A 12,601-nucleotide genomic window follows, 5' to 3' on the forward strand; every position below is an offset into this window, starting at 1 on the left:
ACCCTTGCATCCCTAGATAAATCCCGCTTGGTCATGGTATGTAATCTTACTCCTGTGTTGTTGAATCTGGTTTGCCAATATTTGGTTGAGAATTTTTGTAACTATGTTCATCAAGGATAGTGGCCTTTCATTTATTTTTTTGTAATGTTTTTGTCTGGTTTTGTTATCAGGGTAATACTGGCTTTGAAGGAGGAGTTTGGAAGCATTCCTCCCTCATTCATTTTTTGAAATAGTTTAAGAATGCTAAGTATTAACTTTTCTTTAAAGTGTGGTAGAATTCACTTGTGAAGTCTTCTGGTCCTGAGTTTCTTTGTTGGGGTATATTTGATTATGCTTTAATTCAGATGTTCCTTAGTTGATTCTGAATGTATACTTCCAGTAGCCCCAAGAAATGCCCTGGCTGTTGCTCAGCATAAAGCCAGATAGAGTTTGCTTCACTCTGCTTCCAACAATTTTTCTCCTTATAGCAGGGTACGAGTATAAAACTTTCCATCACTGCCCTTCTTGTTTATTCATTTCAGACAGCCTCTTAGGATATCATAATTAAATAAAATTGCTTAATAAGCATATGTAAATAATTTTTCCAATGACTGTGACTTATGGTAAATTTTTGAGATAATACTCCAAAATAATATATAGCACATTAAGTCTGACTCAATTTTAAAGAGAGTAATGGAGTATAACTCATAGATAACACCTGTTAAGCTCATTGTTCTAATGGAAAGTTTTTAAATACTTTTACGCTGAAGAATTTACAAATTATACTGTTTTAAAACATCAGATTTTTTAAAAAGTGATTTAGGTAGAGCATATAATACATATTCATCTTTTCCCACTTAATGTGGAATTTTAGAAAGTGTATATTGTTAATGGGCCATCTACTTTGAAGTCATTTTGTTTACTAAGCTGGAACTGAGATCTGAGCAATTATGTGGGCAGTAAAACCTTTAAAACAGAATGCATCGCATTAAAGAATGTTCATGTTTATTTGCAGCGAAGCTGAGAATAGTGTCAGAATTCTGCCCTAACCAGGATTAAGTTGCGAATTGAACTCTGTGTGCATTGTTGCATTTATTATTATCTGGATGTCTGAAGGCTTAATGTTGTTGACATCTGGAGTGTTTCGCAACATGTTTTGTGACGCGTTTCTTCACTGTCGACCTCACAGCCAGTGTCCGTCCCTGCTGGTGGTGTTCAAGTGGTGGAGGCCTTTTTCCTTGCTGCCTGTTACTGACTTCTGCTTGCCACCACGGTATTTTTGCAGACTTCTGGGGTGTAGAATTCAGGCAGACTGAAAACAACGTTAAGTGATTCACTTCCATTTGTAGCACTTCCCATGAAGCACATTTTCAGATGATTAGACGGTTCACATCGAGTGTTAAAGAAGTTGTGTCTCCGTTCCAGCTCTTAGTGAACCGAACATCGTTATCGTGAGAAAGGCAAGCAAAATAAGAAATACCAGGAAAAAGCGTATCTCTATGAGTGGTGGTGGTCAATACTGGAAAAATAAAAATATCTTTAAATATTATTAGCATGCTTGTGACTTACAAAGCATAAGCTCAATTCTGCCAATTCTGCCAATAATATCAAATAACTGTGTGCCCTGGTTATTAGTTCTATGAAGCTGGAGGAGTATTTAAATAATCTATTTAAATATCAATTACTTTTTGAGCAATAATCTTGAGCAAAAAGTCCTTATCTTTGAAAAGGGCTACCTCTATCAGTATTGGGATTATCATATTCATTCATGGTGTTTTATCGTTATATCCTTGCCTGGCATTGGATCCTCATTTGCTTAATAAAGACAGCACATTGAATTATCTTAGGAACCATATTGCAGTGTCTGGCCCCTTGACGGTAACTGTGAGAGGGCCATCACTCACACAGCTGGCCTTAGATTCTTGTTGTAGAAAGACACTTAAAATGGTTGCAGAAAACAAATGAAGTAAATGAAGTTTCCTGGTTTTCTTTATTAGTTGAGTGTCTAAGATATGTCCTGGGCCTAGATTACACTACTACTCATGGCTTTTTGGCAATATTTTGGCAAATATTAACAACTGTCATTAATTTTTATTTTAATTTTTCATGACATTGTTTTGAATTAAATTTGTTTATGTGATGCTTAATTCTTTTTTCCCCAAAGTCTTTTGAATCAAAAATGTCAGAGTGGTGATTCAGAGATGAGGCTGTTAACGTTCCCATAGAGAGGTCAGGGGTTCATGGTCAGTAGTGGTCTTATCAGACAACTCCACTTGGCAGCAGGCCAAGCAGGCTTTGCTGCTGCTTATCATTGTCCGTGTGAAACTAAATGATAGCCCACACAACTCTGTGTGGGTTCTCTGCAAAAAACAAAGAAAACAAAACACTTTAATATTAGCAGTTTACTGCTGCAAAATTCACAGTGTAGACTATACTGTAGCAAAATAAATGAACCCATTGTTGTTCTGGTTAAACGCAAAGTAGTGACTCTGCTAGCCTTCAGAATGAATCTGAATTGTAAAGAGTCTGATTGTCAAAGACCACCATGATTTACCAAATAATTAGAGAGGTCCAAGCGCTTCTTTCAGACGGAGGCGCAGAGACGTGCATCCCAACAAGATGAGTGGGCCTGCCCTGGTATAGGGATTGTGCTGTTGTTCACCACGCGGAACAGGCTCGCATCTTCCGTGTCACCCTGTTTTCATCTTGGTCTTAAGTGCTTTGCTTGAGCACTTTGCTTTCTTGGAGTGTGTTAGCCTTTAGTTGCCTAATTATCGTTCCTTTGGTAGATAATCTCTTTCTGCTTGTGCTTTCCACCATTTGTGTTATGAATCCATTGCCTGTACAATAAGTAAATATAAAGAGACATCATACTCCTACCCGGTGGGGCAGAGAGAAGAGGAATTGTTGTGAATGATGATAACATTTATTATGATCCATTTTCTCACACATGTGATTGTGCCTTCCCTTTGTGCATAAAATACAGTTGCTGCTCAGCTTCCTCCTGCAGGAATGAACTCAAAAGTCTCATCCCATTGTTGGACAGCTCTGAAGTGAAAGTGTCAGTTACGCAGCCTCCTCTTCTCCCACACTCAAAACGCAGTGGTGAAGTGGGACAGGAAAACCGTAACAAGCGCTTCCATTGGAAAGGGAAGAAGGGAAAGTGTGAGCGGTCCCTGAGTGGAGCTTCCCTGGACTCCTGGTGGTGAAATGTTTTACCATCCCCTTCCCCGCGAGTCGGAGATCTCTGCTTAGGTTTCTGGGAGCAGCTCCCTGGTCTGTTCCTCATGGTTGTTTGGTTCTGCCCTCTGGGAAGGCCTTCCACTTCCCTTTTCATGCGTGGTCAGCTTGGAAGGGGCACTGCAGCATCTTCCATTCATTGGAATCTAGGTGTTGCATCTGAAACCAAGAAGGGTTTGACATGTTACTATACTTGCATGGATACACGTATACACACATACACACATACATGTATATGCACACACATATACATGTATGTGCATACATATAGGTATATATGCACATGCATATGTGTGTATATGCACATGCATACATTAATAGAATCTCGAGAACTCTCATTCAGAGGCAAGACTCTTTGCTCACATGGCAACTCGTATCACTCCCCTGTGCCTCGTATTCCCACAGGGTAACACAGTGAGGAGCAGGTGGATTCTGCACTGCACTGGGGGTTGTGCCACAGGGGAAATGGTGACTCTTGGACCTTCTGTAGGGCAGCTGGCACCTGTGCCCCTCCCCACCAGATTGGGGAAGAGGGACCTTTGCTGTGGAAAGCAAACAGTTATCCCTGGTTGATATGTCCATAGATCTTCTTGGAGGTCTCCACCTTTAAGCTCCAAGATTTGTTTGCTATTTAATCATCCTTTAGCCAAGGAAGCCGGTGTCATTGTCTTTCAGAAAGCCACAGTTATGCAGAAATGTGAAAATATCCACAGAGTGATGTCTTCGGTCATGGAGATGTTTTCAGTCTGTCTCCTGTCCAGGAGGCTGACATAATCCTTTTTTTTCAATAACTACTTTCTTTACACATAACTCATATTCTGTATAATTTACCCATTTGACATATAGCATTCATTGCATTATATTCAGCACAGTTTTAGATTGTTTTTACAATCCCAAAAGGAAAACCCATATTCATTAGCAGTCATTCCCCATTTTCTCCCGCCAAGCACTAGGCAGTCACCATTTTTTTTTTTTGTCTCTGTGGAGTAACTTAACCTATTTTGGACACTTCAGATACATACATGAAGTCCCACCACACGTGGCCCTTCATGGCTGCTGTCTCTCACTTCGCCTTACGTTCAACGTTCATCCACGTCATGTAGCACGTGTCAGTGCTTCATGCCCATTTATCGTTGAAGAGTGTTGAGTACGGCCCTTTGATTTCTCCAGCGGTCATACTCTCTTCGTCCAGGATGGCGGCCCTTTCCGCCGCACCCAGACCTTGTTCTTTGTTGCTACCGTCTGTGTATTTGATTACAGTCAGCCCCGCGTGCCTACTCACAGTTGCTTATAGGCAATGCCAGCGTCTGAGATCTCTTGATACCCCGCCCCCCATCCTCCCTTTTTCCCTGCCTCCCTTCTCCCCTCCCCCCTCCATCTAATTACAAGTACTTTGTGCTTATCAGGCTTCTTTGTTTTCATATGTTTGATCTATCTTCTTATGACATTTTGTCCAGATGAATGGATTTGCGCAGACCAACTCAGTTAACCACAGACCTTATAGCAGGAAAGCCAAGTCACTGCATTTCTGACTGTTCTGTTTTCTCTTTCATCTTTCTCTGTAAACAAGACATTTTTGTAGCTCACTTCTTTGTAACCTCAGCTTCTTGTTGTTAGCAACAATAACTACTTCACTTCAGTACTGTTGTCCTTTGAGACTGGTTGTCCACAACCACATATTGATTACATATTAAATGGCTTAGAATGCGTTAGAAGTTCATAGATATACCACCTGATCTGACATTGACTGACAGGGGCTGCCCTTCTCCAGTCTTCAGTGATATTGACCTTTTATTCACCTGGGAGCCTTGAGGCCCATGCTGTATATTTTAGTTTAGTGTAACAGCACCCAACTTCTAGTAATCCGCTTTTTCTTGTCCCCAGTTACAGCTAACAAAAGCCACTTGATGTCATATGATGGCAGGGGCAGTTAGCTGTGGCCCTGCTCCAGGCAGCAAGTTGATTGTGAGTCTCTTCCCCATTCTTTTCATCTGAAAACCTTGAATGCAGGAGTAACTCCCTGTCTCAGAAGATCTGCTGTTCTTCTGAGGGCAGGGGCAATAGTAACAGAGATGGCAAGCCATCTGTCAGGACATGGCGTGTATCGCCACATTCACGGACCAAAGCAGGTGGCATGATCCGGCTCAAATCAAGAGAGTAGGAAGAATACTCCCAGGACACTTGAGGAGAGGACCGGGTGGTATGAGGCATATTTGTGATCAGTAATTCTAACTGAGAAAGAAAGAAAGACATGGTGATTCTTTCTCCTTTATATCACAGTTTGTTTTAAGAAAATGAATGAAATGATTAGTTTCTAAAGAGCTTTTTCAGAATATTCTGTGTTCTTGAGAGCTGCATTTTGATAGTCTTACAAGAAAAATAATTACTTTTCTATCATAAAATTGATAGAAATGTGAGAAATTTCCTGTTTTCAGGGAGTAGAAATTAATTTCAAATGTGAGCTGACCTATTGACAATGAAACACTGAAAATGACTAGATTATTGGGAATCCAAAAAATCAATATTCTTGAAATTTATTTAGCTTCTGAATCCTAGTATGAGTTTTCTATAATGTAGTTTATCTGAGACCCATTAAGAAACATGAGCTCATTTGCCATTTTAGACTATTACAGAAATTTGAATATGTACCAGTCCATAAATTTTATTGAGCAAAGATGTGGTTTGGGGACATATAATGGATCTGAATTTCATTTGAATTCCAGGAAGCTTCTCAAAACCAAGTGACTTTGATTTGAACAGATTACTAACAGGTTTATGTTTCAATCAACATCATATTATAAACATTTATAATACATCTTTATTTTAGTGATAGAGTTTTAATGATTATATCTAAAATTTACATTGGAACAAAATTGGTGTTGGCATTTTGTTGTAACCATTCTGAGATTGCTGTTAAGTGAGCAGTTTTGTCCTATAAAATATTTTGCTCATACTTATTATTAGCATGTTTTATAGTGACTTATTAATTATCTTACCTTTTTCGCAGGTCATATGTAATTATATATATGCAAACTATTTTACTTACCCAAGATAAATAGGTTCTCATACCTTTCTAGGAAATAAGCTCTAGAACATATCATTGGGTCAGTAAGAGTCTGGATATTTTTGGTCTATTTATATCAGCTATAACACCATTTTTATTTGCTTTTATTGGTTCACAAAGAATAAAACTATACTTTCATATGATTGAATGATTTATAATTCTTCCTGGAAGAGGAAGAAATACTTAAGCCCAATAAAACAATAAATGTCTCAAGATTCTAGATACTATTGTACATATAGATGTACATATAAAGTTTATATAGAGAGATATATGCAATATTAAATATGAATTGTATATTACAAATAAAATACTACATGTACATATATAGTATTTTATGTAGAGAGAAATGTACCTATCACATTTGAATTACATGTTAAATAAAATATTACCTAATATTTCCTCTTAAAATTACATGTTATATAATTGATAGGTTATCACATACATTTTAAGCTAAATTTCAGGGATTTTAGGGACTTTTCATTTTTACGCTGGGGAAATTTTACCTTTGCTTCAATAAATTTGCTTAACAAATCTGAGTTACATGAAGAATCTTAGATAGTGTGAATCTGATGGGTCTAAATTTGCATTTTCTTCCCAGAAAGCAGTTCTTCAGCAATCCTATTTCCCTGAAATTCTCTGAGTCCTCAAAGAGGTCGCTGTGTGACTTACGGCTCCCAATCAGAGCAGAGTTCTTGCGGTGACACGTCATCTTTCTTGAGTCATGCATCTTCCCCTTTCAAGTTTCTCGTCATGGGAGGTTAGCAATTCTTGCTCTGATTTTTTTTTTTAATCTTTTCTTCGTTAGTTCTTTATTAGGTACGCTTCCTGTTGAGGTAGAATCTGTATACAGGACATTACGTAAGTCAGAAGTGTACACCTGGATGCATTTTCACGGAATAAAGATTCCCGTGGAAGCACCATTCACTTGCGTTTGTATAAAGAAATACAGCACCACGGCGGGTCCGCTCGGCCCCGCCCAGTCCCAGACCCCTCCAAAGCGATACGGTTCTGATATTGTAGTCACCTTCATCTATGGTTACTGTGGGCCTTAGAAAAGACGTTTCTCTTCCTTCTTTTCTTTTTCTTTTTTTTTTTAACTTTAAAAGGGGTCAACTATGAGACGTTAATATAATCTATGTAATATTACCTATTTCCAAAAGGGACAATGGGAGCATAAAGGAAATATGTTTCTACTTTGAGCAGAGGCCCCATGAGAGTCAAAATATTACATTTAATCTAGTAAAAGTAGCTATGAAAAGCTGATGTACTACCTTCCATTTAGTACTTTATTCATTTTGGGGTTTAAATTATTATTTGGTTAATAAGGTAAGAAAGTTATTAGGAAATAGTTGAGAGCTCATTTTTATGTAAAATGGGGATTTTTCATTTCCTTAAGCACTTATATTTGCATCCACACTCATTTTATTGAGTAGGTAAGGCCATTTATTATTTTTTTCCTTCAAGATCTAGCTATCACAGTAAGCATTACTTTCACGTGTATCTTCTTAGACGTGAAAATAGCAGTGTGACTGTTCAGTTTTTTATACTTATGAATCAGCATTTTACAAGTTGATTTATTCACTGGAAGTGTTACAGTTTGCCCTCAGTTTGAAGAGTTAGAATTCATTATAACGAAGCACTAAAGACTGATCATTAGAATTTGAAATCAAAATGTCAGTATAATGTGAAGAAGCTACATGAATGGGCTAAGAATTTCATTAATATGCCAGTCACTGATCTTAAATGTCTCAACGCAGTTCTGAAGCTAACACTGCCTTTCAGTCATGCGTTGGTTTTCTTCTTTGTGATCTTCTAACTAGAAAACAGATATGAGTTATAATAAGCGCTATTAGTAACACTGATAGTAGTTTATGTTTGTCTTTGGGAATAAGTCAAGTGGAGAAGGAAGTCAACAGACCTGTTCCATTTCCAGGCGTCACAGCTATGATGGTAGTGATTTGCTTTACCTGCTTACAAATGATGTGCTGGGTCTCGATGATGGAGTAGGTTTACCTCTTGAGGGAAAGTACACATTTACCTCCTGATAGTAGGAGTGCTCTGTACTTATATTTATCATAAATCTATATATGAGCATATATGCATATATAATATAGGTGAGAAAGAGAATATTTTAATGATATACCTTTATATAGATTAAATCCATTTATTCTCATCTTTATAGTTCAACCATCTTTTATATTAGAGCTGTGAATAATAAAATATTAGTCATGTGTCTTTCAGTATGTATACACAAAAACCCATGGGCACAATATCAATGGCTCTAATTCATTAAAAGTCCACTTCTTTTATTTTACTGTTTCTAAATAATTTTTATCTTAATTTCTACAGACTGAGTTACTATATCACTTAATTCTTCTAAAGGAAAATTTAAGTGTCATGATTTTACTAGGCTAGCAAGCAATATGCATACATTGTAGTTTGATCAAAAAAGGGAGGGAGAGAAAGGAGAAAACTGAGGAGATTTTGTCTGAGCTTATCATATTCTCCTCGTGTGTTAAAATCCAAGATCTATTTCCTGACATGGGATGTTTGGAAATAAACTGAAATGTATTAGTGATGATTTGGATCACCATTTTGTAAATGCATGACACTGTGCTTTTCAGAAATATTTTGCACACAGACCCGTTAATTGAGAGGCAAAAGTTCAGATAGCAGTTCCACAGGTTTGGCTTTGCATATTTGATTCTAGAAATGTGCATTTGCAGCATGGTACTCATAGAACTAAGTGCACAGCTGCCGAAACCGTTAATGAGCACTGCAGGCTCACTTTAGCGCTACACTGAAAATATATCCCTTCCTGCACAACACAGTCAATCAGAAAAATTCATTAAGAAATGTTCTTATCTACTTTTCATTTTCAAGGTACAACAAGAGAATATTATAGTCCATTAAAAATGAATGTTTAAGTAACACACTTCAGAGATAAACACTGACTTTTAAAGTTCAATTTGGGAAAATTTAGTTTATGAAACATAAAACTCTTGGAATATGGTTGGAGCATTTCAAGCATTTTTTTCTGGGCTTGCAGTTATTATGCAAATATTATTGCTATTGCAAAAAAAAACCCTTGTCATGAATTGCTTTGTAATGGAGCAAGGTTACTGAGCACTCTTTTTAAAATAGATGTGTCCCTGGTGGTATTCTGCATGGGACCTGAAGATAAACTGCTGGTGGCCAAAGACTGAACAAATGCACCCACCTTCCCCCACCAAAGTGCCAGAACTAAAGATGTTTATCCAAATGCTTTAAATCAATTTATTGCATATTTGCTATCCATGCCTGTAGGGTAGCAAACATGAAACACTGATTGTACTGAGCTTTCTTCTTCAGCTGTCACTGAGATGGTCATAATGTTTGGAGACATGCTCTCTAACTGTCAGCATTTGTTACAGTTCAGTGATGCGTGATACAGTGTGAGGGACATTGTCTTCCTCCACAGCTAACTGTATTAATGTGGCGATGACATTTCCCAATGACTTTTTACTCAAGGTCAGAATAATGAGATTCATCTGTATTTTTCAACAATTTGTTTATTAATCAATCTGCTTTCCATCTTAGCCTGTTTCCTTAAGTTTATTAAGTACTTTCTAGATTTGGAGGCAAGTATATATTACAATACAACGATGACAATTACTTGTCACTGTTAACCTTTAATTATATTTTATATAGTCAGCTCTGAGTTTTTGGTTCACCCCTTAAGTAAAACAGAATTGTTGTTTGTTCTTTCTGTTGCTACCCATGAAGACTCTAGAACTCTAGAGTCCTAGGTAGAACTCTAGATTTCCCTGATCTACTCAAATTTTCTTTCTGTTTATACTTGCAATGAATATGAAATTTTATAAGTGTGTGATAACCAAACATTCATTCTATTTATCCAGTAATCATCTCTTATTCATACGGTGCTTTAAGTTTATAACTTATTTTCACAGCAGCACTTCCTTTCATCCTGGTAACAATTCTATGTGGTAGATACTGCAGAAAGCTTTACCCCCATTTTACAGATGAGGACGTTTAGTTCAGGGGTGTTAGTGCCCTAAGCTCACACAGCTTGAATTTAAATCTAGGATTTTTTACGTCAATTCCAGTATCGTTTCTTCTGTTCCTTTCTTACCTGTTTATATTTATTGAGAATTGGAAGACTGCATAGCACTGGTGTAAAATTATGTGTCTTTATAAAATAGCTAAGTTACTACTACATTACTTAAATATTCACTGCCTCCGGGTTAGTCTTTTTAAATCACCGCTCTAACTGCTGTCACTCCAGGGCTCCCAAAACTTCAGTGGCTCGCGGCCAAGCCTGTCCCTTGTTCACAGTCATCTAACCCTTTTCCAAGACATTTTCGTTTACTGTAGTTGATCTTGTTTCACTGAGTAGGGCACATATTGATCACAAATATTTGCATGGGATAATTTCATTTTATTGGTTTATAGGAACCAATGTAAGCTTTTTGTTTAATAGCAACTCTCTTTCCAATTACAGTCTGCCTACATGTCACAAATGGTCTTTAACTTTTCCCCATAACATTTTAAAACTTTTTAAGGACTCAGTTTGCATTGAAAGTTACACTATCCAGTGCTATTCTTCAAAGCATGCTCTGTAACTCTTTTAACTCCTATATGTTTAGCAATGTTGTATGTGTCAATTAACTTCCATTACTTGTAACTACCCTTCCACAAGGAAGTGTAGAAAAGAGCAAAATACATAGTTTGGAAATCTGAATGTGCTGTTCAAAAGTCCTCAAGACCAGTAGAAGTAGTACCAGGAGGGAATTTGAAAAGCAGGTCTAAACTAGGAAGTTCTGTGTCAGAATTTTGATTTTTAAAGCTCCTTGTTGCACAAATAACAAGGACCATGAATGCTTTGCACTTATGTGGGTACTTTTGGGCAAAAGTTAATTATAACCTTATATTTAGTGGCCCAAATATGTGATATGGATTCATAGTTATTACTTAAAGCATGCATTCATATTTTCAGTGATCTAAGTTATGAAGAATGGACAGTAACTAGAGTATTTATTATAATCAAAGATCCATAAAGATACATAATGTATGGCACTATATTACTGGCACTAGATAGAAGACTGCATTGTTGAAAGTTTGAAGTTATTTTGCCATTGTGGAAACCTAAGTTCTTCAAAGGATTAGGTTCAGCAAGAATGCTCACAGGTTTAAGCAACATATTTTAGTTTATTTCAGCATTCACTTTCAAAAATGTAATTTGAATTTTTAACTGGAAATAATGAATTTCTCAAAAGCTTAACATCTCAGTAGACAAAATAGAAAAAAAATGCTTCAAGCTTTTGTCTGACTTACTTTACTGGGGATTATTTTTAATATTTAATTGTTTGAATGACATGGGTTTACTCTTTATGCATAAGCACTTGTACAATTAATATAAAACATATAGCAAACAGGTATCTTTACATACAGAAGTTAAATTGAAATATTTCTTCTTATATTGTTAAAATCGCATGGCACCGATGTTTGGTGACAATTCCAAGAATGTTTTTAAAGCATATCATTTCAGTAAGGTTATAAAGGCTTCACTCAGTCCAGAAACGTGTATCTTCCTCCCCAAGCGTCACTGCTCCGTTAGTGTCCTTGCCGCCTGCCGCCTGCCACTAAGATGGGAGCCCACCGAGTGTCTGATGTGGAGCAGCCTGGGTGTAGGGGCGCACCCTGGCAGCCAGGAGGCGCTGCGGTACACCACGGTGGAGCCCACAGGCAGAAACTCTGTTGCTAAGCGGGAGCCTTACCCTAGCTACTAACAAAGGCTATAACTATAAATCAAGTGTTTAATTTAGAAATTTTTTAAGACATTAAATTTTTTATCGCAAGGCCCTGTTTCATAATTATCATCAAAATTGTGTCAGTCCTTTGGGAGCTTACATTTTCGAAGACAGAAGATTATTTTCTATCTTTAGAGATATACATAAATGTATTTTATTACACCTACACAGCACAAGAGCGATTGTTTTGCCTGATTTTTCTTATTCTTTTTTTGGCACAGAGCCTGAGAACAGGGAAATCACAGTGTGGGGTGGGGTTGGGGGTAGCCTCAAATTGGGGTGCCCATGGTATGAGGCAGAGAGGGGTGGATCTGACGGGCAAACGTCTGGTTCTGCAGAGCAGCGGCTGCAGGTGCCAGATCTGGAGTCCAGGCTACTTTCAGCCGAGGTGTAAGGAGCACAGGTCCTTGGGGTGCAACCCGTGGCCCTCCCTGTGCTCCTGGGACAAAAGGGCGTGGGCGCGCCGGTCCTGTGAGCGGTTAGGCGGCTGATCGTGTGGACAGAAGTG

At 37.7% G+C, this 12,601-nt stretch overlaps 1 protein-coding gene across 4 annotated transcripts in view; it reads left to right on the forward strand.

Moving 5' to 3' along the window:
* The window catches only part of ATRNL1 (attractin like 1), a 512,339-nt gene that overhangs the window by 237,650 nt on the left and 262,088 nt on the right, over positions 1-12,601 (forward strand). The gene's annotated exons all lie outside the window — the stretch shown is intronic.

The sequence above is a fragment of the Phyllostomus discolor genome, chromosome 5 (genome assembly GCF_004126475.2).
Source record: "Phyllostomus discolor isolate MPI-MPIP mPhyDis1 chromosome 5, mPhyDis1.pri.v3, whole genome shotgun sequence".
Taxonomy (NCBI): Eukaryota; Metazoa; Chordata; class Mammalia; order Chiroptera; family Phyllostomidae; genus Phyllostomus; species Phyllostomus discolor.